General features: G+C 47.9%; 1 protein-coding gene across 2 annotated transcripts in view; it reads right to left on the bottom strand.

The window, feature by feature from the left end:
• Alg3 (Alg3, alpha-1,3- mannosyltransferase) overlaps positions 1-22,370 on the bottom strand; it is a 156,135-nt gene that overhangs the window by 43,383 nt on the left and 90,382 nt on the right. The window lies entirely within an intron of this gene.

The raw sequence follows: 22,370 nt of genomic DNA, 5'->3' as shown, positions 1-22,370 counted from the left end.
GAACTTGCGGCACGCTGCGCAGTGATTTGTTTCTCTGGCGTAAAGAATAGCAGCCCTCTTGAATGCTGCTGTGAACGGGCGCCGAATGTTGAGTGGGCCTGGAGCACTCACGACGAATGAGGAAGCATGGATGTAGCATGCAGCCAGCAATCGAGTCAATAAAGCCGGTCGTGGTCGAGTTCAACACGTCAAACCAAGAGCTACAGGGAAAGAGAAACACGGGAGCAGTGAGTGAGTAATTGAGTGAATAAACTTTTATTGGGTCCAGCCTAACGCGATAAAATTCGCACCCGGATCATCCCATGACGGGACTGACAGATCTAGCCTACAGGCCCAATCGCAGGCGCGCTGGACGGCCAGGATTTGGTCCTTAAAAATGGGACTTTGCAGGAGCGCGCCCCACTCTTCCTTGGTGAACTTCGGGCACAATGACCCTCACTCCCAGAGCACGTGAGACAAAGTAGCAGCCTCACCACAGGCTACGCAAGAACAATTAGGGTAAATCTCAGAATATATGGCATTAAAGAACGCCGGATTTGGCCAGGACTTAGTTGTCTGCTCTTCCATAAACTATTCATACTCCCTGCAAGGGCCACCGTTCTGGGGGAGCTGCAGCAAATGGAACAGCGGCACTTCCGTCAACTATCGACACCCCCCCCCCCCCCCCCCCCATGAGTGTTGTGTGTGCTGAAAATTCTAAAAAATGTGGAAAACTCTTTCGAAAAGTGAACAAACGTGTGGGATAACAAACACTATGGGTAGGTGTTGTGTCGGCAGCGGCAGGCAAGTGGGGGACTCCGGCCAGCGAACGCACGTCGAGCGCCGACGCAGTGAAGGAGACTCGGATAGCTGCTCCCGATGAAAACCGGAACGAAGACTCAGCCGACCCGCGGTCGTTTATTATTAAAAAGGACTCACACGCCAGATGACACCTCCCGATTGGTCCAAGCTCGTCACATGACAGAAGGGGGTGCGCCATCTAGCTAAACAACTACAATACATACATGTACGATGACACAGAGATCTGACAGGGGGCGACACTATACTACATCATCCCCCCCTGGAAACAAAGCAAGCATACAGTGAAACGCGCACACAAGACGCGCACTTAAGTCCAAAGGCAATTTCAGTTCGTTCCCCCCCACGTTCACACACGCGCACCAGTCGCACACAAAGCACGCACTTAAGTCCACAACAAATTCAGTCCGTCCCTGCCCAAGTTCACATATACGTGCACCAGTCTTGGGCACCAACACACAGGCAGTCACTCAAACAAAGTCTGACAAGGAACATGGCACAACACTCACTGCACCGCAACAAGGAGCACATTTTATACCTGTGTTAATGAAACATGTGGACTGTCTCCTAAATGTCACAACGAGGCCCCTAGCCGTGGCATTTCGAAGACGGAAATACGCTCTACACTACAGAAACAAAATCATCGAGCCACAGAGGCTGTTTTCTGTCACGATGAGGACGCATGCGTACCTCAGAAGAACTTTGGGGGTTGCGACGCGTATCAGTCGACTTTGAAGACCCAGTCGTCCCACTACTATTTCCCTCCCCCTGGTTGGACAATTGAATGTGGTTATCGCTCAAAGCTGGAGAGGGTTGCCCAGGAGGCCCCTCTCGAAGTCCCAACAAGTCCTGGGAGGCTACCGATTCCCCCACGGAATCACAGACGACTGCTGACTGTGCAGACTCGGAAGTGATACAGTCAGACGCACTACTTAACTGATGCCTATGAAAGGACGATGTCACTACAGACGAGTCATCGGAATGACTATCCAAGTTTGAATATGAGTACAAAAAGTTTCTATCACTTGTACACAATGTACTACCTGCTGGATCCGTCATCACTACGGTTAACTTAGACATATGCCACGTCTTCCCATCACTGAGTACAAAAATAGATGGTCCTATCTGGGCCTTGACTTTACGAGGGGTATGTACTTAAAAATTCCTTTCCTGTTAAATCTAATTCTGACGGTGTCTTTCACCTTGATACGAGTTGCCTGAGCACCTCTACATTTGTCTACGTACTGTTTAGTCTGCGACTGTTTCTGCAAGACCCTTTCTTGAACTTGAGACACCAGACTGTCCTGTTCTCGTAGATCTACACAGAGCCGCATGGTTCCATCCTTCTTGCGCACCACCACGAGTGGAGACACCCACTCAGTAGCCTCGACGCGCTCGATGACGTCGCAGTCCTCGAGACGTCGCAACTCATGTGTGACCTGGTCACGGAGAGCCAGGGGTAGTCGGTGCAACTTTGAAGATACTGGTTTCGCATCTTGCTGCCGATGAATTCGGTGCACAATGTTGTTGACGAGACCCAACTCGTCACTGAAGAGGTGATCGAAACCCGGAGGCATACCTGTGGGGCTCTGTACTGAAGGAAGCGATGGTAGACGACATGTCAGCGATGTACCGTCGATCTGTATGCCCAAGCGTTGGATGGCGTCTAAACCCAGCAGTGATGTTCCTGTAGTCGTTACGTGGAACGTGACGGAGCATGACTATTGGAAAAACTGGACAGTGGCTTGAAACAGGCCTTGAATGTCGATGCGTTGCTTGGAGAAATTTTTCAAGTCCACTGTTTGTGACAGTCTGTGCTGTCGACCAAAGTGCTTTCCAAAATCTTCGACCGTCATCATTGAGACAGACGCTCCCGTATCCACCGGCAGTCGCATGGAGATGCCGTTCACTACGACTGAAACTTCCAAATCTTTTTTAGTTTCAAAAGCGCTTACCGTCAAGACAGACGCGGATGGCTGCCCTGCGGAAGTTGAAGACAGCGTCCCTGCGGAAGAGACGTGTTGAACAGTACGGGTTTTTCGGCATACTGATGCAAAATGGCCCAACGTGTGGCAGGCGTTGCACCGCCGGTTCCTTGCTGGACAATTCCTGTACGTTGCAATATGTTTCGTGCTGCCACACCGATCGCATGCACCACGCTTCCCCGAGGAGCCATGTGCGAAATGTCGGCCCTCTTGGCGGCTCCTCGGAAGAAGTCGGTCGTCTTGGCGGCTTCTCGGAAGAAGTCGGTCATCTTCATGGCCTCCCGGACTACGTCGGCCATCTTGGCGGCTCCCCGGAAGAAGTCGGCCATCTTGGCCCGCCGACGGAACGCCAAGTTGAGATGCCTCGATTCTTTGTACATTTTCGGAGCTGAACGCGCGGTTCGCTCGATTCAGGGCTTCTAACGAGCGTCCAATTTCTTCTGCCTTGTCCAGGGACAGGGTTTCGCCATGAGGCAATAACTTTTCGCGAACGCTACCGTTCGCTACCCCATGTATTATTTGGCCTCGGACGCGCTCGTTGTAGGTTGTGCTGAAGTTGCACTGTACCGCCTTCTCCTTCAATGCGGTCACGAATTCCAGGAATCCTTCTTCCTCGATCTGCTTTCGACTGGTGAATTCGTGCTTCTCCGCCAGAACATTTGTTGATGCGGCGAACAGCCGGTCAAGCCGCTGCAAGAGTTTCTGGAACTCTGACGCTGGCGGGACCGCATCACTTGACGATGACGCTGCGCCGGTCGACTGCCTTGCTGCTTCACTTGACGCTGACACTGCGCCGGTTGACTGCCTTGCTTCTTCCTGCTCCTCGTCTGCAAAGTACTTCCGTTGTCCCTCACGCCCGAGAACGCTGACGAGCGCGGACGCTCGTCGCGCGTCCGTGCAGTCGCCACCGCCGGCCGCTTCGAGGTGGGCATGAAAAATTTTTTTTCCATCGATGCCATGGAATTAACGGTGGCCCGGGCAATTCCAGAAAAACGGGAAGGTTCGCCGTGAAAGACGCCATGCCCGGTAGCGTGCAGGAGACAGTGCAGAAAACAAGCCAGAGCTCGCAGCAGGAGTGGGGCAAGGAAGAACAAAGGGGCGAGAAGGCCTAGGCTCGGAAGCCTCGCGACGCCAAGTGCGTCGGCGGCGTTTGCTTTCCGTGCAGACACGGAAGGGTCGCTTCACTTACGAAGCTCCTTGGTTCCCCGGGACTTCGGTCGGAACCGCAGCGGGAATCCCATCCTCGTCGCCAAAAGATGTTGTGTCGGCAGCGGCAGGCAAGTGGGGGCCCCCGGCCAGCGAACGCGCGTCGAGCGCCGACGCAGTGAAGGAGACTCGGAGCTAACTGCTCCCGATGAAAACCGGAACGAAGACTCAGCCGACCCGCGGCCGTTTATTATTAAAAAGGACTCACACGCCAGATGACACCTCCCGATTGGTCCAAGCTCGTCTCATGACAGAAGGGGGGTGCGCCATCTAGCTAAACAACTACAAAACATACATGTACGATGACACAGAGATCTGACAGGGTGCGACACTATACTACAGTAGGGCCATAGAGCAAACATAAATGTGTAACTATGTTGTACTTCTCCTGATATCTTGTTGGTCTCGCTTGTTTGGCGGTGCCATGTTTTGGTTTCAATTGTAAGTCGACCCCCCCACTTCAGATTTTTAAATTTTAAAATATAGGTCGACTTACAATCGTGTAAATATGGTACGTTGAATATACTGCGAAACGTAACTCTGCCCCAATCCAGTTCGCTTGCAGCGCCCTCACAAAATTTTTCCACACACGGAACCTCAGCAAGAAAGCTCCATTCAGCCCATTCGACCATAGTCTAGTACACTCTAGGCAGAGCATCTAGTAGAAGGCAGTGGAGTTCCAGGAAGCAAGACAGGAAGAAGGTCGGCTACTGGATCAAGCACTGAAGACAGGCCGTCGGGTTTCGGACCTGAGCCACCATGACTTCAACCACGTGGGGCTACCATTCAAAGGCTGGCCTACGCCTTCCTGTGCAGCAAGACTTCACCTGGCTACGGGATTCGACCACGAGGCCGGTGGGCTCCTACGCCTGTAGGTAGAAAGCAAGCTAGCAACAGTTACCTGGCCAGGATTCCATTACACCTTCCTCTCAGATGCTGGGGTCCCTTCCTCATGGCCAGAGAAGCACAACTATATTCCAGCCACTTAAGACCCATCGTGCAACCCGTTTAACACATTAAAACTCTGCTAACTCATAGTTGCAAAAATCGAGGGAAATTCTAGATAAGAAAATTCACAAAAATACAAGGTCGCAGCTGCGCAAAGACCACATGGAGCATTTCAAGATAGGCACCAGCAGCCACTAAATTTCTCACAAAGGTCATATATACCAGGAGTGGTATTTTTGGTTGATCACTTTTGCGAGATAGTGTACGAATCGGCACCTGACATGACGGGCATTTATAGGCAACAACAATTCTTGCACAGAGCCAAGCAGGTGCTGTTGCATGTAAGCACCGTGTCCAATGCCTAGTCATGCAAAATATTGTGAAAGTGCTCGTATCTCAAAAAAGTAAGCGACCGGGAACACAGCCCTAGGGCCAAGATTTTAAAGCCATGCCTTCCACTCGATTAGATGCCACTCCTTCATCCACCATTTTCGGCCGGCTTATCCCACTGATAATGCGGGCAGAGCATCACCATGACCACTAAGAAAGTGCTATAAGAAACGGCATCGAAAAAAGCATCGCTACAATACTGTGGCCCTGAACTTGTTACTTAAGAAAATGCCAAAAGCGTACCAAACATTCGCCGCAGCTGGCATAGCATGTGGCATGGCCTAGCGTGCAAATCCACATAGAAACACAGAGCACAACGAATAAGCAAGCTGAAGATGCTCTGCGCACACATGAGCATGCATGTTGTGGCGGTCACGTGTACCTTATTGTGCATTTTCAGGGGTCAGAGCAACGTTCTGCCTGGATTATGTATGAGGTTGCAGCCGGCCATGAATGGTGGATGATAAGAGCGGCATAGAATAAAGTGGAATTCGGTACAATTTTATGATCTTGTCACTTTTTGGCAATATCGCAGCTGTGCACGAAGTATGGAAGCCTTTGGGTAATTATTTTTTCCCAGCATTTTTGCAGTCAAGGTTTTGAGATATTTGGAGCACAGTGCAATAACATTTCGAGATAAGAGGTAAAATACATGGAGTTGACACCGAGCCAGGAAAGAATTTTGACTTGACTGATATTGCAAGATGAAAGACTAAAGGCAAAGGGGTCGGCACTGCTTGGCAATGTTAATGATTGCAAAAGGTGTTGCAAGTTGAATGAGTCGTTTGTAGGATGAATAAGTGCTTCAAAAGTCATGTTGGCTAAGGCATTTTCCATACATAGAATAGCTATGAATCACTTCAGCATTGAGCACATTGCAATGGTTCCTCTCTTTATGTCTCACAAGTGTGTAAATGCCCTTCTACAAACATTGCAAGAACAAGCAACAGCTCTTCAGATGCAAATTCGATGGACTTAGTGTTATGGCACAAGGAGCCTCATCTACAAGCTGAAAAGGTGGTGAGCAGAAGCAAATGACAAAAGTCAGCTAAAAGTGCTTTCTTGTGACTAAAAGCCATAAATCACCAGAAAATTGGTTTTAACTTGACCAAATGATAGCGGAAATGTTTTATAGATTTCCAGTGAAAATCATTTCGAGGATTGGCAAAATAAAATGTTTTTTATGTGGAGTACCTACCAGCAGCACGCCCTTTGAGTGTGTGGCCTTTCCCAAAGTGTGCCCTTCCTCTCCATAGTGGCAAAGCGAACTTACAAGGTGAACCACTGTGGAATGGTCCCTCGTCTACAGAAAAGCTCTACTAAAGGCCTACATTGAAAGACTTAACTAGGCAGCACAACGCCAAATAAACTCCAATGGTTCGAGTACACCGGAATGGTAAATGGTGGGTACACTGAAATGGTAACAGTGCTTGGTTCAGCCAAGGTTAATTTTACTGCAATAGCAGTTAAGAGCTCGATTTGCTTTGGCTGTCTATCCATCCATCCTGATACATTGACGACAACTGTTGTCATCATTTTATGAGTAATCATCAGGCCACCTCCTCATCCTCACCACTGTATTAGACTTTCTCCATCACGGCCACAGCATTGCTCATGCTGCGACAATCCAAGTCCCAGCTAAATGACGTATTACAGTGTAGTCCACTTACAACGATACCCCATATAACGATATATCGGTTATAACGATTGCTCGACATGAGAGTGTCATTTTATGCATTAGGTCTATGGGGAAAAAAAACCATTTATAACGATAGGTTATTCACCGCATATCGGATATAACGATCAAAATTTTGCCATCTGGACGGCGTTTTCCGTGCCAAATAATCGTAACATTTCCGTTGCTTAGTTCCCTGAAACGAACGATGTCGAGACGAGGCGATGTTTACCTCCGTAAGTTCGTAACGCGCAGCGCGTCCCGCCCCGCCCGCGCACCGGAGAGCATAGAGTTTCCTACAAAAATTACTAGAGGGAACTCTGGCGCTAGTAACTTACGGGAGCTGCAACGAGAACGGTTGTCCCAGCATGGGAATTATGGGAAGTACATGGATTTGCCTAAACTTCGTCCTTTTTGGCTCCAAACGACCTTGTGACTTTTGAAACTCGTCATTTTCAACAGCGTATTCCGTAATAAACAATTATATAAACATCATTAAAATTGCCCTACGACAGGATTCGAACACAGGAACTCTAGCACAGAAGCCTGATATCGAAACCATTAAGCCACGGACGCATGTATCGACAAGCGAATGAAACGCCCTTATGAATTTATCGTGGGCATGCCAGTGCCTTGAGACACTTGGTGCGTTTCGATTTGGCCACCTGGACCAACGTTTTTAGACATACTTCAGTTTCACAGCTCCGCTCGAGAGATGGCCGAAGTGGTGGTCACGCGAACTAGCGGCGCTGCGATCACGTCTTTCGTCACTTTTTGTTTCGTTTCTGATTGAAGTTGCTCCATTTCTGGTAGATTTCCGGTTTCCATTTTGAGAAGTAGTTATTTCACAGTTCTTAATTTTGAGCCTCATTGTGAAAACTTGTGATATCTGAGCTAAGTATTGTAAATGCATTTCTGGTAATGAACTTGAAACTTGACTTCTGCTTTCACTTCTGGTTTCATGTTGGTTGCACAGCATCGTCTGCCGTTATCCTTCTCCGTTCTGTAGGTGTTGTGTGATGTGTTGTGATTTGCTCTCTTGAAAAGCTTCTCGAAGAAGCGTTTCTGCGTCTCATGACAGCAAGAAGTTCCCTATGCCGTGCTGTTTTGCCCCCGGCTGCACCACCAGCCAGGCACGATGCCGCTGGTCACCATTTTTTCGCACCGCCGCAAGGTGCTGGAGAGTTTAAAAGTTGGGAACGCATGCTACACCGAAAAGACAAACGCCTCACAAACAAATCAAAAGTGTGTGAACGCCACTTTGAGGACGACGACATTTTGAGATGCTACAAGCGTGTTGTGGGTAACAAAGAAATATTGATTCCCCGCGGGAAATGGATGCTTGTTCCCGGCCCACTTCTTCGGCTCTTTCCTGGGCTGCCTGAGCACATTTCAAAGCCAAAAAATGTGAAGCGAAAGCGACGTCCACCAAAAGAACAAACGCAAGTGCCGGCAAGTACATCGGGCGAAGCTTGTAGTGACAGCGCTTCAACTTCAAACCTGCTGTTGTGCTTGGAAGAAGGAACTTCAGAAATATGCGCTACACACTTTGTGCTCAACGAGCTCACGAATGTGACACTGCCTTCTGCACTCTGGAAGTTCGAAATTGTTGAGGACGACGCAACACAGAAGCGATGTGGAGTACTATTTTATATGAGGCAACTGGTAGTCGGGCATTGCGAGTAATGAAAACTGTTGTGCTTGAAGAGGAGGGTACTTGCTGCATAAACGGCTACAGCAAAATTCACAAGAGGCTATATATTTCGAGCTGCGACAAGCATTGCAAGTGTGGAAAGAATCCTGAGAGAAGCAGACAGCTTGAACATATGTGTGCGGGCGTGAAAGCAGGCCAGCGTGAAATGGCGACATAAGATAATATGCACCACAAGCAGTGCAATGTACTTACAAAGCAACTAGTCTGCGCGCGTTGTCTCCGTCTACAGAGTAAACTTCGACTGACCATTAAGGCTCCGAGCGCAACGCTCAAGCGATATCAGAAACTACGCAATGTGAAGAAGAGGCTGCTTAGGGCGGCTGCTCCGCATCAAAAGCAAAAAAAAAGGAAATTTTGGCTCTGAAGAAAAGGTTTTCTGAAATGCCCGATAACAGAATCGAGGAAGCGTTGGCCGAACCTCCGCCTTTACAGCGACTTGCATTTATGACGTCGTTTAAACAGTTCAAAGCAAAGTCTCCGTGTGGCGCACGGTACAATGTGGACTGGCTTCTCAATTGTTTAATGCTGAGGATAGTGAGCCCTCGAGCATAAAAGCTTCTATCTGACATGAATATGCTGCCCTTGCCCTCCCTGAGCCGCCTCACACAAATTCTGAAAGGAATGCAATGGAATACCATGCAAGTATGATTTCAATCCTCTCTGTATTTAAGCTATTGGAAAACAGCTGGGCAACAGAGCAGATGGGAAGAAATTCGGCACACTGATTTTTGGATGAAATTAAGTTATGCCAGGCGTACAATTTCAACAAGTCAACCTTCAAACTTGATGGTTTTATGGACTACGGTGGTATTTCAAATGAAGGAACTGACCAACTTCCAGAGCATGCGCTCGTGCTGATGTTCGTACCACTTCTGGAGAGCTGGGTGCAACCGATTGCCACCTTTGCCACGAAACGTGCTGCGCCTGGCAATATTTTAGCAGAGCTGGTGTTGCAAAGCAGTAATGCAATTGCATAAACATGGTGCTATGATGATCGTCGTAGTCAGGGACGGAGCTGGGAACAATCGCTCGATGTGGCAGCAGATGGGAATCAGCGGCAGCGTAACCTCACATTCTCACAAGGTTCCACATCCATGCCTGCCAGAGCGCGCGTACCTTTATTTCCTGTGTGATGTGCCACATGCCCTGTAGTGCGTACGCAACCATTTGTTCAAGCACAAATATAGACAGGTGAGCTAGCGTAGTTTATTTCATATATAACCTGTGCTGATTGGAGTCGATAACTCATTGACAGAGCAGGTGCAAGCAGCCAGAAAGAGGGCAAAATTGCTTTGAGCAAAAGTAGTTCAAAATTACTTTTTGTGCACAAAGTAAATAAAAAGTGTCACTGTGTTTGTTTGTGTTGTTCGTCAAAAAGAAAATGAAGTAAGCTTTGACCTGAATATGTCCATAGTATTTAACTTCGTCCTTGTCACTGCTCACAGATCACTTCCAACTCAATTGCACGTCCCATAATATCCGCGAACAACTATAAAAAATACATGTGTCAATCAAATTTATTAGGCAAAGAAGCGTTGACGGGGGTGGATCAATTCACCACAGTGTTGTTTCAATCGACTGCTGGGCGTGATGCGTTAATGTCCCTACGTCTGCACAGGCGCTCGCCGTCTTTATTTACGACACATCTTAAGAATAAGCAGCAAAAAATAAAGCCCCTGCTGAAGGGAGCACCGTGGCGCTTCTATAAGTAAAAAGTTGGTTAAAAAGCGGAATCGCAGTGCACGACCGCTCATTTGCGGTGTAGTTGCAGCCTCTAAAGACTAGCTAGACATGTCATTCAAGGGTCCTTGGCATAAAATATTGTGCAGGCAGCCAAAGCACAGTCGTCAAAGAGCGAACGGCACAGGCCAGTTGGAGAAAACGACCCACCGCAGAGATGACATCGCAGGAGTAGACGATGCGCGCTGCGTGACAGATGCGTCACTGCAACGCCAATAGTGCAGACACCGTGAAGTCCCCGTTACTTACGCGCGGCAGGTTTCTCACAAAACTCAGACTGCGTATCTATAAACTACATTTACCGACGGATAAGCGCCTGCAGGCCAGTTGGTGCAAACGACGCGTCGCAGCAGGAGCAGACGACGCGAGGCGCATGACGAAAGACGCGGCTGCAGCGCCGGTAGTTTCAGTGACACCCGTTGCGGCCACGTCAGCCAATGGGCTCGCATAGGGAGCTGCGAAACTGAAGTATGTCTAAGAACGTTGACCTGGACAAGCTCAATCGTTGCAATTAATAGCAATTGTACGCGTTCCCGGCGTCTTCTGCACTTCGAAGAATATTGATTGCGCTGAAATATACGACAATAAGATTTATATAGGCTAATAGACAAAGCTACAAGAACGTCTGAATCCACAAGCACGAAGATCAGACAAATCCATGTACTTCCCATCATTCCCATGGTAGGACAACCATAGAGTTTCCCATAGAGTTTCCTACAAAAATTACGAGAGGGAACTCTGGCGCTGCAGTCGTTGTCCTACCATGGGAATGATGGGAAGTACATAGATTTGTCTGATCTTCATGCTTGTGGATTCAGACGTTCTTGTGGCTTTGCATATTACGCTATATAAATCTTATTGTCGTATATTTCAGCGCAGTCTGTATTGTTCGAAGTGCAGAAGATGCCGGGAACGCGTACAATTGCTATTAATTGCAACGATTGAGCTTGTCCAAGTGGCCAAATCGAAACACGCCAAGCGTCTCAAGGCACTGGCATGCCTGTGATAAATTCGTAAGGGCGTTTCATTCGCTTGTCGATACATGCGTCTGTGGCTTAATGGTTTCAATATCAGGCTTCTACGCTAGAGTCCCTGTGATCGAATCCTGTCATCGGACAATTTTAATGACGTTTATTTAATTATTTATTACGCAATAGACTGTTGAAAATGACGAGTTTACAAAGTCACAATGCCGTTTGAAGCCGAAATGACGAAGTTAGGCAAATCCATGTACTTCCCATAATTCCCATGCTGGGAAAACCGCTTCCATTGCAGCTCCCGTAGACACTAGCGCCAGAGTTCCCTCTAGTAATTTTTGTAGGAAACTCTATGCCGGAGAGTACCTGAGTAGGCGCAGCGCGCCACAAGATGGCACTAGCTGCTTCATGCGCATTAAAGTCCCTTGATGATTTGAAAGTAGTGACACGCTTTGAACTCTGCCGCCGCCGCGCGACCTCCTCGCCTCCTCCTCGCCCCTTGCACGTTCCCCCGCGGCAACCTGTTTTGCCCCGGTTTTTCTGCACGACAATTGGTCTCCCTGCCGTTACCCTTGGAAACGCGCAGATCTTGACTTTTGCTTGTGTTTTTCTTTTTCCTTCGCGCCATTTTCCTCCTCAGCACGGCTGGCTCGGCGTTTTAGCTCGGCGTAGCGAACGTTGTATGCTGTGTGTCCTGCTCTACGTGCTAGTGCTATGCCGGCCTGTTGCACATATAACAGCAGCAAGAAGCCTGAAGATGGTTATGCCGTTTTTGTGATACCACAAGGAAAGCGTGACGGCTTGCGCAGGAAGCAGTGGCTGCATGACATTGACCGAAAGAACTTTGTTCCGACAAAGAACAGCGTTGTTTGCGAGCTGAGGCATCTTTCTTATAGCTCGTAGCAAAGCATCCCGTAATGCTGCATTTCTTTTTTCATTCTTCCGGCCAGCAAACCAGCGTTTTTGTTGCGGTTGTCCTCAGTATGCTTAATATTCTGGGACGGCTCCATCACCTCGCACGTCGCGAACTGTTGTTATTCAGTTGGAAGTGCAGCATTATAGATTCTGCTTTGCGCCCTGAAAAAATCAGTGGCAAGTATACCTGTGGTATTGCAGGTGATAATCGTAAGCCAGTCAACATTGAGTTTTTTTTTTTTTTTCAAGTTTTAAGGCAAAAGCCTTTAGATCTCTGTTTCAAGGTCGCGTTGTAAACTAGAAGTATCACGTGGAGGCCAGAGGAGGCCAAGGAGGCCAGAGGTGACCCAAAGCATGTCCACCCCTGCATAAGAGAATTTATTTATTTATTTCATAATACCCCTAAAGGCCCCCGAAGGGGTATTACATAGGGGAACCGACACATGATAAAATGTGAGCTTTGCACGTTACGGAAAAAACTACTGAAGTACACAAAAGTTATACAAAAGTATGACATCTAGCAAAATACACAAGTAAAACAATATACGAAATACATTAGTCAAGTGAAACTCAGATAGAAAATACAAAACTGTCTGAGAAAATAAATTAAGGGAATTAAATAGGCACAATGTAAAAGAAGTAAAACGGGGTGTTGCTCGAAACTGCGTCAGTTGTCACGTTAACAAATTAATGAGACATGAATACACTTGTACAATGTGCACAAGAAATGGTAAGACAAGTGATCAAAACAATATATACACTGAAGAATGTATGAAGAAACGGTACATGATGGATATTTACACGTAACTATTGCGTAAAAGTTCCTGAAAGGTTGCGAAATCGGTTTGAGTATCAATGTGTGATGGTAGGTTATTCCATGCAACAATTGTTCGGGGATGAAGGAGTTAGCATAGTTAGCTGAGCGACAACTGATGCGTTTTATCTTGAAGATATGGTCTGTGCGTGGAAAGAAGGCTGTCGCTGGTTCGAAGATACGGTGAAGGTGCGGATGATGATAAAGTTTGTGCAGCAGTGAGAGGCGGGCAATTCTGCGGCGATGAGATAAGTCGTCAAGCTGAGCGCGAGCTTTTAGTGCTGAAATGCTAGTATAGAGTGAATAACCAGAAAAAATGAAACGGGCCGCGCGGTTTTGCAGTGATTCGATTTCTTGGGTGATATATGTTTGAAAAGGATCCCAGATAGCTGATGCATACTCGATTTTGGGGCGTATTAATGTGATGTATGCTAGTCTGCGTAGTTTAGCTGGAGCATGCTTAAGGTTGCGTTTGAGGAGGCCTAAAGAGCGGTTAGCTGATGCCAACGTCAGGCGGATGTGATGATGCCACGTTAGATCAGACTAAGTGAACACCAAGGTACTTATATGAAGTTATAAGTTCAATTATGTTGTTAGATATTACATACGATGTTGGAATACGGTGGTTGCGCCTGGTAAATGATAATAACTTCGTTTTAGCTGTATTAAGAGTCATCAACCATGTTGAACACTATGTGTTAATAGTGTTAAGATCGATTTGAAGAATATCTTTGTCCTTGTTGCATGAAATTAATCTATATATTACGCAGTCATCGGCAAAAAGTCTGATGTGGGAAGACACACAGTTAGGCAGGTCATTAATATAGATTAAGAAAAGTAAAGGGCCAAGAACGCTGCCCTGCGGAACACCGGAGGTTACTTTGGTATAAGAGGAATTACTGTTGTTAACAGACGTATATTGTACTCTGGATGAGAGGAAATCCTTAATCCATCCAATAACGGTTGGGTGTATGTTAAGGTTCATCAGCTTCAGTACTAGTCTATGGTGAGCAACGCGATCGAAAGCTTTCAAGAAATCCAGGAAGATAGCATCAACTTGAAACCCTAGGTCTAGGTATGAATGTATGTCATGTAAAAAGCCGGCTAACTGTGTTTCGCATGAATAACCACGACGAAAGCCATGTTGGTAATCAACAATAATTTTGTGATCTTCTAAGTAGTTAATGATTTCAGTATACAATATGTGTTCAAGTAATTTACAAATAGTACTAGTTAAGGAGATGGGGCGGTAATTTAATGGGTGAGTTCGGTCTCCGGACTTAAAAATGGGTATGACTTTTGCCACCTTCCAATCGTGCGGAATAGTGTTATTTGATAAAGACTGCGAGAAGAGTGCACATAATATAGGTGATAAACTAGGTGACAAATGTTTTAACACTTCATTATTAATGCCAGTGTGATCAAAGGCGGAAGAAACTAAGTTTATTTAGTAAAGAAGAAATACCTGCTTCGCTAACAATTATTTCTAGCATTAATATGTTAATGAGATTGTCAAGGGTTGGTGAAGATATGGTGTCTTCCTGTGTAAATACAGATGAAAATGCGCTATTCAATAAATCAGCACATTCTGAGTGGTGGACCATATCACTGTGCTCATCAACTAGTGTTAAATCGGGATAGCTCTTCGGGTTTATTACACGCCAAAAATGTTGAGGATTGTTAGTGAGCATAGAATATAGGTCATGGGCAAAGAAATGTCGTTTACATGATTTTAGCAGTGACTGATATTGCTTATCGCACGTCTTATAACAGTGCCAGGAATCTGAGTCGCGGGCTTTATCGGCTTTATGATATAAACGCTTTTTCTTATTATTAAGGCGCCGAAGCTTTACGGTAAACCACGAGGCTGTCGGGGTGCAGGCTATTTTTGTTAGAGGGACGAATCGATTAATTAGTTCAGTAAGAGTGGTTTTAAGTTCAGCCCAGTGATGTTCGATGGTTTGAAATTGGCGTCTATTGAGGAAATGTAAAGAGAAGTCAGATGATTACCGAAGTTAATTAATGAATGATTAGTGATGGACATAAGGTGGATTAGGGAGGATTAAGGTTGATTAGAGTGTATAAAAGAAGATTAAGGTGGATTAGAGCGCACTAAGGAGGATTAAGATGCATGAATACAGATTAAGGTAGGCAGAGGAAAATTAAGGCAGATTATGGTGGATTAAGGTGAAGGGTTGATGAAAGGGTATTAAGACCGATTAGGGTGCATGAACAAGGGTTAGGCGGGATTAAGGTGGATAAAGGGAGATTAAGGTCGATTAATGTGGATTAGGTTGATAAAGGAGGATTAAGACCAATTAGGGTAGATTAAGGTGGATTGGGGGCCATGGAGCTGGATTAGGGTCGATAGAGGTGGATTAGGGTGTATTAAGGTAGATTGGGACTATTAGGCAGGATTAAGGTGGAGAAAGGTGGATTATGATAGATTAGGGTTGATAAAGGAGGATTAAGACCGTATAGGGTAGGCTAAGGTGGATTAGGGGCGATGTAGGTTGATTAGATTGTATTAAGGTGGAGTGGGAGTATTAAGCTGGATTAAGGTGGTTGAATGAGCATTAAGGTGGATTAGGGGGGACTAAGATGAATTAGGGTTCATTGAGAAGGATCGACATTTGGGCCAGTTGGTACTGGTTGAACATCTTGAAGGGGCAGCGCAAAAAGACGATGACAGAAGGCAGGAACACACAGGACTGCGCTGAACTCACAACTAACTTTATTCGAAGGCGTACATACACTTAAGTACACAACCCATAGCCACGTGCTCTCCCATCTATGGCGTCATTATCAGTGCGCAGGCAAAAAACACGCAAAACCATTTAATCGAATGCTACGCTATGAAGCGGCTTAAAAATTGCTCTGAGCATGGGTGCACTCCAATATATAAAGACACCACAATACTTTCCACGCACAAAAATCAGACTACGAGGGAGATTATTGAGGCCTTCTATATCAGGAAAAAAGGGTCGCGTTGTGTAAGCATGCCATCGATAAATTTGCATGATAGTGAATTTGAATTTTTAAGCCGCTTCATAGCGTAGCATTTGATTAAATGGTTTTGCGTGTTTTTTGCCTGCGCACTGATAATGACGCCATAGATGGGAGAGCACGTGGCTATGGGTTGTGTACTTAAGTGTATGTATGCCTTCGAATAAAGTTAGTTGTGAGTTCAGCGCTGTCCTGTGTGTTCCTGCCATCTGTCATCGTCTTTTTGCGCTGCCCCTTCAAGATATTGACACGTGTACTTATATTTATCGGGCGACCACGTTTCGCCGTCTAACAAATCTTATCGCACAGCGCGGGACGCGCTTGCATGTATCCGAAGTTTCTGGAAAGTTATCGATGCTTCTACCCGGCTATCTGTTGTCGCCGAACGTTGTGTTATCTGATTTCATCGTGTAACGCGAATGGTGTAGAACTTTGTGGAAGGTACGCGGGTCCGAACGATTAGTCTGGAACATTCGACGACTGCTCTATAAAAGCCGACGCGCTTGACTCGCTGATCAGATTTTCGACGATCGCCGAGCGTGTTCGCCGCTATCGTTGTGCTATAAGTGTAGCCTGTTCTGTGGGCACAGGTTCGCCCAATAAAAGTTAGTTTTGTCGCTCACAGTATTGCTACTGTGTTATTCAACGTCACCACCACGTGACATCTGGTGGAGGTGCTTTACGTTCATGTACCGGACGCCCCCGACAAGCCGTAATTCAAGCCCAGACCGCAAAGACAACACCAGCGCCGTCCCGGAACATCGAGCAAGCCGCCGTCTTCAACAATTGCCCCCGGAGCACGGACTTCTACCTGAGACCAAGAAGATTGTGTCCAAGGCAACTCCAATGGCAGCCCCAGCGTCCCCCATCGTGCTGCAGCAGCCCAGGGAACCACCGACGTTCCGCGGTTCCACATTTGAGGACCCGGAAAGCTGGCTGGAAACGTATGAGATGGTCGCTACGTTTAACAGCTGGGCAAGCGACGACAAGCTGCGACATGTTTATTTCGCATTGGAGGACGCCGCCAGGACGTGGTTCGAGAATCGAGAAGCAACCTTGACGACGTGGGACCTGTTCCGAAGCGGCTTTCTGCAAACATTTACCAGCGTCGTGCGAAAAGAGCGAGCCCAAGCTCTACTGGAGACCAGAGCACAGCTGCCGAATGAGACGATCGCGATCTTCACTGAGGAAATGAACCGTCTGTTCCGCCACGCCGACCCGGAAATGTCCGAGGAGAAGAAAGTCCGCCTGCTGATGCATGGTGTAAAGGAGGAACTTTTCGGCGCAATGATACGAAGCCCACCCACGACCGTAGAAGAGTTCCTTCGCGAGGCCACCAGCATTGAGAAGACACTCGAAATGCGGAACCGGCAATTTAACCGCCGCACGAGCTCGACCAACTACGCCGGACTTCAGTCACTGGCCACCGACGACCTGCGCGAGACCATCAGGGCAGTCGTACGAGAGGAGCTTCAAAGGATCTTCCCTTCATCGCAACCTCAAGTGGCCACAGTCGCCGAAATCGTCAAAGAAGAGGTTCAGCGATCGCTTGGAGTGCCTGAGGTGCAACCACGATCACCGCAACCTCAGCCAGAAGCAATGACCTACGCCGCCGTCGCCCGCCGTCAAGGTCCCCCTCCACGACCGCGCCAGGGCCCTGTAACGCCGCAGTTCCGTCGACCACCGCCGCCGCCGCCAGCACGCCCACCCGTCGCGCAGCGCAGCTACCCAAGGAAGACAGACGTTTGGCGCGCTCCTGACCACCGCCCGCTCTGCTACCACTGCGGGGAAGCCGGCCATGTGTACCGCCGATGCCCATACCGCGACCTGGGATTGCGAGGGTTCGCCGTCGACGCACCGCGCCCTCGGGAAGGTCAACGCCCTCGTGACATCGCCGACTACCTTGCCGCTACTCAGTGGAGCCCTCGACGACCGTCCCGTTCGCCGTCACCAGGCCGCTACCTGTCGCCACAGCGCCGACCATACACTGGCTCAGCCCGGGGTCGGTCCGTCAGCCCATATCCGGAAAACTAAAAGCAGCAACCGATGGAGGTGCGGTTGCTGTTCGTCGAACTGACGAAGATCCTCCGCCGCCGAAAAGACTACCTCGACGACATAACAACGACGTCACACCGCCGTCCCGACGAAGTCTGGCAGGAAAGAACACGCCGACGAAAGACCACTTGACGACGCCACCTACCAACCGCAGGTCGACTCGACGCAGCCGTGATCTGACGCTGAGGCCTAACTGTAACGCAAGACAAAGAACCACCGACCTCGACGTGCTTCTCGACGGCCACGCAGTTACCGCCTTAGTAGACACAGGAGCCGATTACTCCGTCATGAGTGGACCCATCGCAGCCCAATTGAAGAAAGTTAAGACTGCATGGGAAGGCCCGTTAATTCGGACCGCTGGAGGACACCTCATCACGCCGAGTGGAATCTGCACGGCAAGAATTACGATTCATGACTGGACTTACCCTGCCACCTTCGTTATCCTGCAACAGTGTTCACGAGACGTCATTCTCGGCATGGACTTCCTGAACCAACACGGCGCAATCATCGACCTGAAGTCGAAGTCAATAACACTGTCGGAAGATCAAGCGATACCGCCGGAGAGCCCTCGTAGTCACCACGCCTTGAGTGTGCTCGAAGATCAAGTGAGCATCCCGCCTCGCTCCAGCATTGTTATTTCGGTCGGCACCGAAACACCCACTGACGTAGAAGGCGTCATCGAAGGCGACCAACGTTTGTTGCTCGACCGTGAAATTTGCGTCGCAAGAGGGATCGCTCGACTGCACGGAGGAAACACGAAAGTGTTGCTGACAAACTTCAGCCAGGAGTTCAAGCACATCAACAAGGGCACGACGATCGCATACATCGAGGAAATTCAGGAAACCAGCGATGCCTTTGTCCTCTCGGATTCTGTTGCATCTACCCCAACGACCGTGGTTCCCGAGCCAGACTTCGACATAAATCCAAGTCTCCCCGTGATTAAGCAGCAACAGCTGAGAAGTCTGCTTCGACGATACAAAGACTGTTTTTCGACGTCATCGAGGATTCGACAAACACCAGTCGCAAAGCATCGCATAATAACCGAAGAGTGCGCTCGACCACTACGCCAGAGCCCTTACCGAGTTTCGACGCGAGAACGCGAAGCTATACGACAACAAGTCGACGAAATGCTGCGCGACTCATCCAGCCGTCGAAAAGCCCGTGGGCGTCTCCAGTTGTTTTAGTGAAGAAAAAGGACGGAACCCTACGTTTCTGCGTCGATTATCGTCGACTGAACAAAATCACGAAGAAAGACGTATACCCCCTCCCACGGATAGACGACGCATTGGATCGGCTCTGCAATGCTAAATACTTCTCATCGATGGACCTCAAGTCTGGCTACTGGCAAATAGAAGTCGACGAAAGGGATCGCGAAAAGACCGCCTTCATCACGCCAGACGGCCTCTATGAATTCAAGGTTATGCCATTTGGACTGTGCTCGGTGCCTGCAACGTTCCAGCGCGTGATGGACACGGTGTTAGCAGGATTGAAGTGGCAGACGTGTCTTGTTTACTTGGATGACGTCGTTGTCTTCGCCGGAAATTTCGACGATCACCTTAAGCGGCTTGCGACGGTATTAGAGGCCATCAAGTCATCAGGGGTCACTCTGAAGCCGGAAAAGTGTCGCTTCGCTTACGATGAGCTTCTATTCCTAGGCCACGTCATCAGCAAATCTGGAGTACGCCCTGACCCGCAGAAGACAGCTGCCATCGCAAAGTTCCCGCAGCCAATCGACAAGAAGGCAGTGCGCAGATTCCTTGGCATGTGTGCCTACTATAGGCGCTTTGTCAAGGACTTTTCACGTATCGCTGAGCCACTGACACAGCTAACTAAATGTGACGTCGAGTTCAAGTGGGAAACGCCGCAGGCCGACGCATTTCAAGAACTCAAACGACACATGCAGTCGCCGCCCGTACTTGCGCACTTCGACGAGCACGCCGATACCGAAATCCACACTGACGCCAGTAGCCTAGGCCTCGGTGCCGTGCTAGTCCAGAGAAAAGATGGTCATGAACACGTGATAGCTTACGCTAGCCGGTCGTTGTCAAAAGCGGAAGGCAATTATTCTACGACTGAAAAGGAATGCCTCGCCATCATTTGGGCTACAGCAAAATTCCGCCCTTACCTCTATGGCAGGCCATTCAAAGTCGTCAGCGACCATCACGCGTTGTGTTGGTTAGCTAACTTAAAGGACCCTTCAGGACGGCTGGCCCGGTGGAGCCTCAGGGTCTATTCGATTCAGCTGCACCACTTGAACCAGTTCACGCGGTGCCGCACCTTGCCGTTCGTTTCAGCGGTGCAGCTTAGCGCCCCCTGCACCCTAGCGTTCGTTTCAAAAAGTGCAGCAAAGGTGCAGCGCCGGTTCAGGAATTTTCAGAACCTGCTCTGCCTGTGGTGCCGCGTTGGTGCACGCGCGGTTCACGAGCTTCGTGAGCTTCCACACTTGAGAGCCGACCACAGCTAGCAGACGATGTCAGCGAACGACTTGCCGACGCTGTCGGTACTTGTAGACGGGGTACAAACTCAGGTTACCCCTGTAGTCGACGGCGATGGGAGGCGCGTTCCCTTCGGCGATGGATTTGCCTACAGAACGCCAGGTATGTTAACCCTTTTTAGTCACATGGGGTCAATTTCTAGTTGTAAGCTCCTTCAATTAAGCTGTCGGCGCCTGTGAATATGGTGAACACGATGTATTCGTTGTTTAGCTATAGCAGTGTGCCTGTTTGTCAATATGCCAGTACTGAAGTGTATAAAATGCGTTATTCTGATCCGGAAATTTATCGCGCTTTGTTTCCCGTGCAACAAAGGCGGAGGGAATAGTAAGTACGTAGTAACGTGCGTAAAAATTAAAAATGTTGGCTGCGATAAAAGAAAAGAAAGAAGACGTTAACGTTTATTTGTTGCATTGCATACAACAAACTCGTATGCCAATCGAGAAAAAAATTGAAGTAACTGCTGCATTCTGACACCCTCACCGATTTGTCACATATGTAGTGAAGATGAGAACATAGACCATTTTTTTAAGTTCTTGTCGACGATTTATTAGCTTAAGTAAACGAACCCTACAAATACCACTCCGCCTTCTTGGATTAGATTTAACTGTTCAAAATGTACTATCTATGGGTGCCCCTACACTTCGGCATAGCGACGGGAAGGTTAGCGTTGCCAAGATTTTCTTTTAGGATCAATGAGATTTCAACTCTGAATACAAAATTTTAAGCCTCCTTTTCATTCACTAAAATTGAATTTGAACTGTTTTATTATAATTATAGTAGAATTTTCATTTTCGTAAAATCATGCAGGCTCTACAATCTTTGTATATTATAATTACTTAGCTATTATGGAATTTTGACTTATTTTACACTTTCTTATAAATTACCCAATTCTTGGCCAATCCCCCAGAGTGGGTACGTGCCACCAGGTCACAGGAATCTACATGTACATCTACGTCTGAGTGCGTAGGTTGACAAGTCGCTCCTCTTTACTGCTGAGCCCGCGTGTGAAGTTTCGAATACGTTAGTCCAGAGTAGATGCATACCTACAACTCAATGCGGTACTATTTTCTGTCAGATGGAACGGTCATCACGGTGATATTTCAAGAATGTGAAACTAATACGTCATCTGCCATGGAGGCAACGCCTGCGGACCTCAGCGTCGCACCGATGGAGGAGCGATCCAGATCCCCCGAGGATGAACTCTGGAGTGTTCGGAGGACCCGGTTCCTCATTTTGAAATATAAAGAGCTGAATCCTCTCGTCTGGAAAAAAGGCGGCCTTAAGCAAGTTTCATTTACTTTCTCATTGACTTGTTAACAAAAAGTTAAATTTCAACTTTGTTTGCTTTGGCACTTGCGAGCATACTTCAGCAGCTTTTAATGTGCTAGAATTGCCAAATTTTAATCCATTACTTTTTTTTTCACAGGACAAAAAAGGCCATGTGGCAAGAAATTGCTCGTATGATCAACACAGAGTTCTCAGTTGTGATAACCGAGCTGCAGGTGCAGAATAAATGGAAGAGCCTTGAACGATCATATAAGAAGACAAAACTAAAAAACAATTCATCGGGGCACTCGACGGCTTTGTGTGAATACGAAGAGCGAGTGCTGTTGACTATTGCATACAGTCTCGGGCTTTTGTATTTGCAACTA

The sequence above is a fragment of the Dermacentor andersoni genome, chromosome 3 (assembly GCF_023375885.2).
Source record: "Dermacentor andersoni chromosome 3, qqDerAnde1_hic_scaffold, whole genome shotgun sequence".
In the NCBI taxonomy this organism is placed as follows: Eukaryota; Metazoa; Arthropoda; class Arachnida; order Ixodida; family Ixodidae; genus Dermacentor; species Dermacentor andersoni.
The sequence above is the reverse complement of the archived record's forward strand: the minus strand, read 5'-3'. Positions and strand labels throughout refer to the sequence as shown.